Below are 9,360 nucleotides of genomic sequence, written 5' to 3' on the forward strand. Positions count from 1 at the left end.
CAACTTCTAAAACCACTCCAGGAGCGATCGCTAACAGCGTGTTAGTGCTGGGCCGGCGCATCTAGTGAAGTTATGAGTGGAGAACTGATTTTGGGAAGTTTTCAGAAGCTTTGTTTCGTTTGTTTTCTTTTGGTTCTTTATTTTTTAGTTCCTTTTTAATCAATTTTTGTTGCATTTAGCATTTTTGCTTCTCCTTTTTTACATTTCCTTTTTAATCCTTGTTTTTTCAAATTCATGAATTTACTTTAATTCACTAACATGTTCTGATTCAGGATCATTTTTTGGGAATTTTGTGAACAATTGACAAACATTTTTCAAAATAAACATTTTTTAATTAATGAACATTTCTCCCAATTCATGTTTAGTGATCAATAAAGTAGTTGCTAAAAATCATAATAAATAAAGTCGGATTGTTGTATTCAAAAAGTAACAGTTCATTCGCTAAAAAATTATAATGGCCCAAAGTTTTTCGAATAATCATGGTAATAATATCAAAAATCTACTCCAAACTGCAAAAACAGCTTATATTTAGTTACAAAGGGAGTACCAAACTACATTTTTTAGAATAAAAAATAAATCTACAATTTATCTTTCAGTTAAACAATTTCTTGAAGTTAAATATTACATATTGTTTTGCAACATCATCTCAATCTAGTGCATCCATCGTAAGGCGTGCCATGTTTTCCCAAGTCTCTTGGATCTAGGCTTACTCTTTTTTTTAAATAGATCTGGGCTTACTACACTAGTAGAAAAATGGCCTAATGTTCAGCTCATTAGTTCTGGTTTGTATTTGAGCCGGCATTAATGTGACCATTAGTGCCGGTTCCAATAGCTAGGCGGGCCGCTCTCATTAGTATCGGTTCGTGGCAAACCTTTAGCACCGGTTCGTGCCACGAACCGGTGCTAAAGAGAGTGGTGGCAGGATGTTGTCAGTCTGGGGCCCCTCCAACACCTTTAGTACCGGTTTGTGCCACGAACCGGTACTAAAGATCGTCCTATATAAACCCTTCGTCCACCCGCGATCGAGCTCGCTTTATTTTTCCCCTTTCCCCTCTCCTCACTGTTCTTCCCCTCTTCCTCAAGCTCATCACACATTTTGCCCAATTTTTGTCAAGATGTGAAGGCCCCCATCCATTCAAATGATCACAAAGGTAAGCAACTTTGTCCTTTCCATCTCTCATTGCTAGATTAGTTCTTGCAATGCTTTATATAGTGATTAATTTGTGGGTTTTAGTAATTTGGGAGGAATTATATGTGGTAGTTTATTTGATTTATATGCAACTTGAGCTCAAAATTACTGTTAGTTTGCATATGTAGGTGTGGTTTACTTAGTGCCTTCCCATCTCCGTCCTAACCACCGTCGATCGTCCGCACCGTCCCGTCGCCCACACCACATTGTGGTGAGCCTCTTGTTCTTATCTTTTTTATATAAAAAAAATCATGTTTGTGTGATGTCGATATATAGTTCCTTGTATAATTATCTTACCCGTACGTTGTTTGTTATTCACAGTGCCATGGTTTTGATATCCGTCCCAGTTGGCCCTCGCCCGGGTTATGATTCGGATGTGGTATATTCTCTTTTATAACTATTTGTTGCATTTCGTATTTATGACAAATTATGCCCATCAAGTTGACATAGATATTTTTATCTAGGAGGTATGTGAACCGGAAATTCCAACCGACCCTATTGTCGAGAGGTTAAATTTAGTTGAAAGAGAAAATGAGTATTTGAAAGAAAAATTGAAAAGAATTGAGGTGGAGAAGATAGAATTGGAGTTGCATGTTGACGATGTCGTCGATGATCACAAGATCAAGATGGAGAAAACGCGCTTGAAGATTAGAAAGATTAGAAAATATGCCATTGATAGTGAGGCTTGGTATCATTATGTTGTTGGATCAATTGTTACCTTAGTTGCGATCTTCATCGCATTTGTTGTTGCATTTAAATGCTTTAGCTAGAGAGTTATTTGTATGTTTGTTTTATGAGAATAAATGTTGTATGAACTTTATGTATGAACTTGTATTAATTTGGTCTATTCGGTGCTGTGTAATGAAGATGAGCCGATAATGGATGTACGATGACCGATGCTCTCCCAGTTCGCAGATAGTGTGCATACTTTTCTCCTTGCGGCTAAGGCAAACAAGCGGGCGGATGGTTTTATGCCTTGTCCATGTGCTGGCTATAAGAATGATCACAATTACTTTAACTCAAGAACCATTCATGTCCACCTGTTTGAGTCCGGTTTCATGCCCCACTATAATGTTTGAACTAAGCACGGAGAAAGAGGGGTTATGATGGAAGACAGATCGACCGACTTTCAGGTGTAATCTAAACTTGCACAATTTTTTGGTAAGGTGGAATTTTAGGATAAACATGTACAATTGAATATGGGAGATAAACATATTTGTTGCCTAGTCTTTTGGGATAAGCTCTATCTCTCCAAACCTCCCTGTAATCTCTCTAGACGTTGTAATCACACATATATAATCAACACGAAGACATGCGTCTCATCTATTTTTGTGTGTGTGTGCGTGTGTGCGTGTGTGTGGGGGGGGGGGGGGGGAGGGGGGTCATCGATTTTACGTTGATGACTAGAAACACTTATAATCTCATTCACTCGTTCGAAATCCAAGGCTATGCGGCAGTACGCCAGAAATTGCCATGTCCGAGGTGCCCTGAAAGTAGATTTCACGCTAAAAAATGATTTTTCATGAAATGGAAAAAAGTTGAATGTCCACGTGTCATCCGAAGATTACAAGAAAAATTAACTTAGGGCGAATTGAAAAACAGCCGACAGTCCCAAAGAAGACATGAAAAGGAAAATACGCGGGACCATGTTCAGAGTGGGCCAAATATAAGATTTAGACCACAAGTAGGATATATACGTCATGGTCATGTCGTTGTCTCCTATTCCTTCTTAAGAAGGTGCAAAACCCACGGTTGGTTGGCAATCGATGCACACTTCAACTTGATGACAAAGAAATCAGTCAAGAGTGAGCTTTGATTTTTTTTAATGGCTGCATGCATCACTGATGCAAAGGCCGGGGGCCATCCTTCTTTTCAAACAAAAAGAAGAGAAAGACACGAGCTGCTTAATTAATTAATTTCCTCTATTATCCGGCTGGCTCTATTATTACAGTTCCATATGGATATTTATACAAAAGAAAATAGATGGTGTTTGAGGATAGTCGTGAGGAGGAGATGAAACATATCATTTCTGAGATTTGCTTCTTGGCCGATCGACACTAAGAGGACACCAATGTCGACCGCATGTAAATTAAATAGGAGTAGATGCATGTATATAAAATGTAAGTAACATACATACATGCATACATACATATTTTGAGTTTGGGATGAATGAAATGGAAAAAAAGTGGAATGTCCACTTGTCATCGAATGATTGGAAAGAAAAGGGATTCCAAAAGAAGAAAGAAAATAGAGCACGTAGATATATAGACTTGAAAAGGAAAACATGCATGCATGCAGAATTAACCACGTTCGAATCGATCACAGCAGCAGGCCTGCCGGCCGAATATAATTAAGAATTTAAGATGGATGCATGTAGACAGCCTATTCCGCCCGATCGAGCTTGCCTATCAACTCGCCCCCGTCCAGGATGCTGCCAAACATGGCGGCCTCAAACAGATAGTTCACCTGCCACGCATGGTGGCTTGCATGGGCGACGAGCCAGACCATTTCGTCGATGAGGCCCTTGGAGAAGAGCTGGACCATTTGCAGGCGTGAGGATTCAATGAGGTGTTTCTCACGCTGCTCGTCCACCTCGCCCGTCCGGACGTACTCCAGCGGACCGGTGACAATGGACGACCAAAGGGCGGCGAGCAGGTGGTCTTGGTCTCCTTTTACTTTGAGGAAGCGCCGGACGTGGTCGCAGGTTTCTTCCCCATTGCAGGCGTACTCAGGGTCAAGGGGCCTGCTGAAACCGGTGGTGCAAAAGTCGGTGTTGAAGACCTCGTCGAAGTCAGCCTCGCACTGGGGCCGCGCCGGGGACTTGCGGGCCTTGGGCCATCCTAGGAGGGCGCGGCGGAGGAACATGTGCCGGTCGTTGTGCAGGTGCCAAGTATACAAGGTGATGCACACCCGAGCCACGGGCTCGTGCCACCTCTGGGTGTACATCCGAGCTCCCGTGGCAGCGTAGCCGTCGTAGATGGCCCGCAACGCTGGCTCGCTCACCACGCCTGAGGCGGCGATGTCGGCCACGTTGAGGAACGAGTTCATGACCTCGGAGTTTACCAGGTCGCTGCCCACATCGATGACATCGGTGCCGGGCGAGCTGAAGACGAGGTCGCTTGTGACGGCGCCAACATCGAAGCCCCGGGCTATGGCCTCGGCCCCCATGCCTAGGATGCTGCTCTCGCAAAGGGACATGACCTGGGCGGCGTGGCGGTCCATCCGCCCCGACCGGTCCTTGAGGAGCGTCCTGTGCGCCGCCTCCAGCGTGATCTTGGCTCGGATGTAGGACGCGCCGATGGCGACAGCCTCGCGTCGCTGCCGGCCACCAGGGGTTCGTAGCGAGCGGGTGTCGGCGAGCCCGTCGCGTAGGAGGCGGCTGAAGGAGGGGAACACCTACCCGTGCTCATAGTAAAATGCCATGTCCACCACGTAGTTGGAGAAGAGGGTGCGCATGTCGAAGGCCCCAATCAGCAGGTTCGCCATGCCGCTGCCAGATAGGGCGTTGGCTGTTGTCATCGCCTCAGGCCAGTCGGTGGCGCCCAGCAAGGCGAGAACTTGCGGCGTGGCTTGGACCAGCCCGGCGCCCTTAGTGGGCAGCACGTTGCCGATTGCATGCTGCGAGCTTTTCCACAGCGCCAGCTCCGGCGATAGTCGCAGTTGCACCACCCTGGGCCGCGCCGCGTCACCTCCGCCATCAATGCTAATGCTAGCAAACATCTCCGCCAGCAAGTCTTCCGCCTCGCGAGACAGCCTTCTCAAATCCGCCATGCCCCCCGCCCCCTTGCCGACCAAGGCCCTCGCCGCCGAGTAGCCTGGGTACAAGGGGAAGCCTCCATCTTGCCGCTTCGCCAGCCGGGTGCCCCAGAAATACGAAGGGATTGCAACTAGCCCGCTGCCATTGCCGCCAGGGACAATGTTCTTCTCCCTCACCACCTCAATATCGAGGCCATGGAGAGAGCAGCCACCCCAGGTTGGGGTTGGGGTGGGTGGTGCCTCCACGTCGCCGCGACGAGTCCAAGAGAGACTCAACATTTTTATTTAGTACTGTATTAAAAATTGCAGGTAATGGACTCCTCGTGGTGTTTGCCAGCCTTATGTATTCCCCGGCAGCTTATATAGCCATATCAACACAAGGCTGGCTTCCTCTCAGCAGTGGTTTTTGTACAAGCTTAAGCTTGTGGCACTAGCTAGCTAGAAAGACACACACGTTTTGATTGTTTTCTTCTTATTGTATCACTTTCTCGCCATATTTGTATTGCTTTATATAACTCTCGATGAATTTTTGACTCCTTCCAATAACATCGCGTTGACAAGAGTTCTTCCAGAACGTCCACATAATACATCTCCATCTTTCTCTTACTCTGAAAAAACCAACATGTACAGAAAATACTTCGTTTCTATTTTCATGTGTAACAATTATATAAAGAAGTACAATTGTTACCATGATCATCTCTTTCAGTTGCGCAGGATGCCATGAGTTTTTTAGTTTATCCATCATAAAGCTTTGTCAATTCATATTTTCAAAGCATCATCCAAAGCCATCAGTTTTTATCTCTAATGTACAAAAGTGAATATAAAACACATTAATTAAAAAATAAGATCAGCCTATATACAATATATATTCATTGATCAGCTGCTCGCTTCGAGCATGTGACCGTTTCAATTAGAGTGAGTGGCGTCGTGCATTTTAGTAGAGTGAGACGCATCCGAGTTTTAATACACTATTCTTTGGAAATGACTTGCTAGGGTATGTCAGAATTTTCACTATATAAAAATGTAAATTACATTTATCTAAAAATACAGCCGTTTCCCGTATTAAAGCAAGCAGACGCTCCTTTTATTCTCATATTAAAAGCAATACAGATGAATTCCACGCCCCAGAAGTCTAATGTACATGGAGGTTGGATGCATGCATGAATTCAAGTGGTGAAGAATATTCGTCAAGCTGGAGTTTGTCAGAGTTGTGTTGAATATTATTGTACAGTTGGACTTGGTTTTTAACTGTGTGTGTTTTTTTTTGCGGGGAGTTTTTAACTGTGTGTTGACAGGGTAGGATTTGTGTCCTAATAGGACACTTTATTTTAGGCCTCTCATATATATCGGGGGTAGACCCACGATGTAACCTATGCCAACATAATAGCACATGCGCGCAGGGGGGAGCCGGCGGCATGTGTCGGCGCCCGGGCGGCCGAGGTGCGGTATTGTGACGGTGTCATGGGAATGAGCGCCCATAGTTAACCCCGGGATGTAGCCATGATAGTGAACCTCGTTAACAAATCTCGGTGTCATGCTTGTGTGATTGCTTGATCCTCGATAGATCGACGGAGCGCCTCGAATTTATTCTAACAGTGTTTGTGGTATTATAATAGTATGTTTTTTGCTACATCGCACGACTGCTACAATGCGCGTCACGTTCTGTTACATCGCACGGCCGTCGTATTTTTTGCTACATACGACAACCAGAGTTATAAATTGCTACAACCGATGTCCCATCCGGCTACAAATGACATAGTGTTTTGCTACATCACATGACCATCGCATTTCTGCTATAATCCGTGTCACTCATCCCGCTTCAACCATCATCACAAATTGCTACAACCGGCCGCTCGGCGGTCTGCGATGGCTCAGCGGTGAGACAGTTTTTTTTAAAATTGATGCTCGAATTTTCTGTAACGGGGCGAGCAACTGTGAGGTGAGCCGGACGAGCTGCGGCATCGGGCATGAGCAGCGGCAAGCATGCTGACGAGTTGTGGCCGTCGCCACCGAAACTGCAACCGCATGGTGCAGCTGTTGCTTGGGCGAATCCGGTGACAAGGACGACGGGCGAGGGCTGCGACCGACGACTAGGACGGCTGGCAAGGGCGGCGACTACAGATGAAAAAATAGGCGATCAGATCAAATCATATATATCATTTCGTATATCATGGCAGCAAAAACACATTGTGGTGAACGCTCTCGGTTATGACGGTGTGCATTCCTTGCAGCAGGACTCAAACTGTGACACCGTTGAGAGGAGGAGGGGGGGGCATGGAGGGAAGGAGATACGATGGTGAGAGGAAGGTGTGAGTTGAATGGCATGGTGTCTAGGGCAGGCGTCAGTGATACTCATTACGGGGAAAGATGGATGCGACGATACCGTCACGAGCAGAGCAGGCCGGAAAAATAAGATGTGACTACGAGCATTGTGCCATGTGGTAATACTTATAGAGTGAATATAGTATTTTTATGATGAGAATAAAAGGAGCGTCTGCTTGCTTTAATACGGGAAACAGTTGTTTTTTTAGATAAATGTAATTTACATTTTTACATAATGAAAAATCTGACATACCCTAGCAAGTCATTTCCGGAGAATCGTGTACTAAAATTGGGATGTGTCTCACTCTACTAAAATGCACGATGCCACTCACTCTGATTGAAACGGTTACATGCTCGAAGCGAGCAGCTGATCAATGAATATATATTGTATATGGGCTGATCTTATTTTTTTAATGAATGTGTTTTATATTCACTTTTGTATATTACAGATAAAAACTGATGGCTTTGGATGATGCTTTGAAAATGTGAATTGGCAAAGCTTTATGATGGATAAACTGAAAAACTCATGGCATCCTGCGCAACTGAAAGAGATGATCATGGTAACGATTGTACTTCTTTATATAATTGTTACACATGATAATAGAAACGAAATATTTTCTGTACATGTTGGTTTTTTCAGAGTAAGAGAAAAATGGAGATGTATTATATGGACGTTCTGGAAGAACTCTTGTCCACGCGATGCTATTGGAAGGAGTCAAAAATTCATTGAGAGTTATATAAAGCAATACAAATACGGGCATTCAAGTAATATAGCTAGTTGTGAACGGAGAGGACCCTCATTTTGCCCATCATCAGGACCATGGACCCTGAGTAGTACGATGATCGACAAGGAAACCTGCAAGAATGTCTGGCCGTCGTCCTCGACATGCTCGGCACCGTCTGGCCGTCCCTCGTCACTGGCCGGCACGTCCACAAGGGCGAGGTGGACACGAACAACTCCTCCTTGTGCCTGCAATCCTGGAGCGGAATCGTGTTACTTTCTAGTCATATGGCCAGAAAGTGGTACAATAAGACGAAAACAATCAAAATGTGTGTGTCCCTCTAGCTAGCTAGTACCACAAGCTTAAGCTTTGTACAAAAACCACTTCTGAGAGGAAGCCAACCTTGTGTTGATATGGCTATATAAGCTGCTGGGGAATACATATGGCTGGCAAACAGCACGAGAAGTCCATTGCCTTGCAGTTGCACTTGGGTGTGTTGAGTTGTGATTGCGCTCAGGATGGGGTGGTTGCAACTACAAAAAAATCAAACAAAAAAGGAACCGATTTCATCGGAGTGACAACACTCCGTCCGACCCTGGTTGCGGGCACATTATATGTCCTGCGATTGCTTTTGGGTTTGCTGAGTTGTAGTTGCGCTCGTGTTAAGGCGGTTGCAACTAAAAAAACTAACAAAAAAATGGAACTGATTTCATTGGCGCTGAAAACCCTCCGCCCCTACCCCCAGTTGTGGTCACATTATATGGCTTGCAGTTGCAGTTGGGCGTGTTGAGTTGTGATTGCGCCGGGACGGGGCGGTTGCAACTACAACAAAAAACCATAACAAAAAAATGGAACCGATTTCATCGGCGCCGACAAGCCTCCCCCCGATGTCCGGTTGCGCTTGGGTGTGATGAGTTGCGATTGCGCTCGGGTTGTGGCGGTTGCAAGTACAACAAAAAAACCTAACAAAAAAAGGAACCGATTTCATCGGCACCGACAGCCCTCCACCCGACCCCGGTTGCGGTAACACTATATGGCTTGCAGTTGTGCTTGGGTGTGTTGATTTGCGATTGCACTCATAGGTCAGTTGCAACTACAAAAAAAACCTAACAAAGAAGGAACCAATTTCATCGGCGCGGACAGCCCTCCGCCCGACCTCGGTTGCGGTCACATTATATGGCTTGCAGTTGCGCCTGGGGTGTGTTGAGTTGCGATTGCGCTCGGGATGGGGCGGTTGCAACTACAAAAGGACCTAACAAAAAATTGAATCGATTTCATCAGTGCCGACAACCCTTCGCCCCGACCCCTGGCTGCGGTCACATTATATGTCCCGTAGTCGCGCTTGGGTGTGTTGAGTTGCGATTGCGCTCG

General features: G+C 45.4%; 1 pseudogene; it reads right to left on the bottom strand.

Annotated features, from left to right (window-relative positions):
• Window positions 1–3,571: 3,571 nt before the first annotated feature.
• On the bottom strand, window positions 3,572–5,224 carry LOC147987762 (uncharacterized; annotated as a pseudogene).
• Between the last annotated feature and the right edge of the window lie 4,136 nt (window positions 5,225–9,360).

Source organism: Triticum urartu, chromosome 2A (genome assembly GCF_056163025.1).
Source record: "Triticum urartu cultivar PI428250 chromosome 2A, HENAU_Tu73, whole genome shotgun sequence".
Classification (NCBI taxonomy): domain Eukaryota; kingdom Viridiplantae; phylum Streptophyta; class Magnoliopsida; order Poales; family Poaceae; genus Triticum; species Triticum urartu.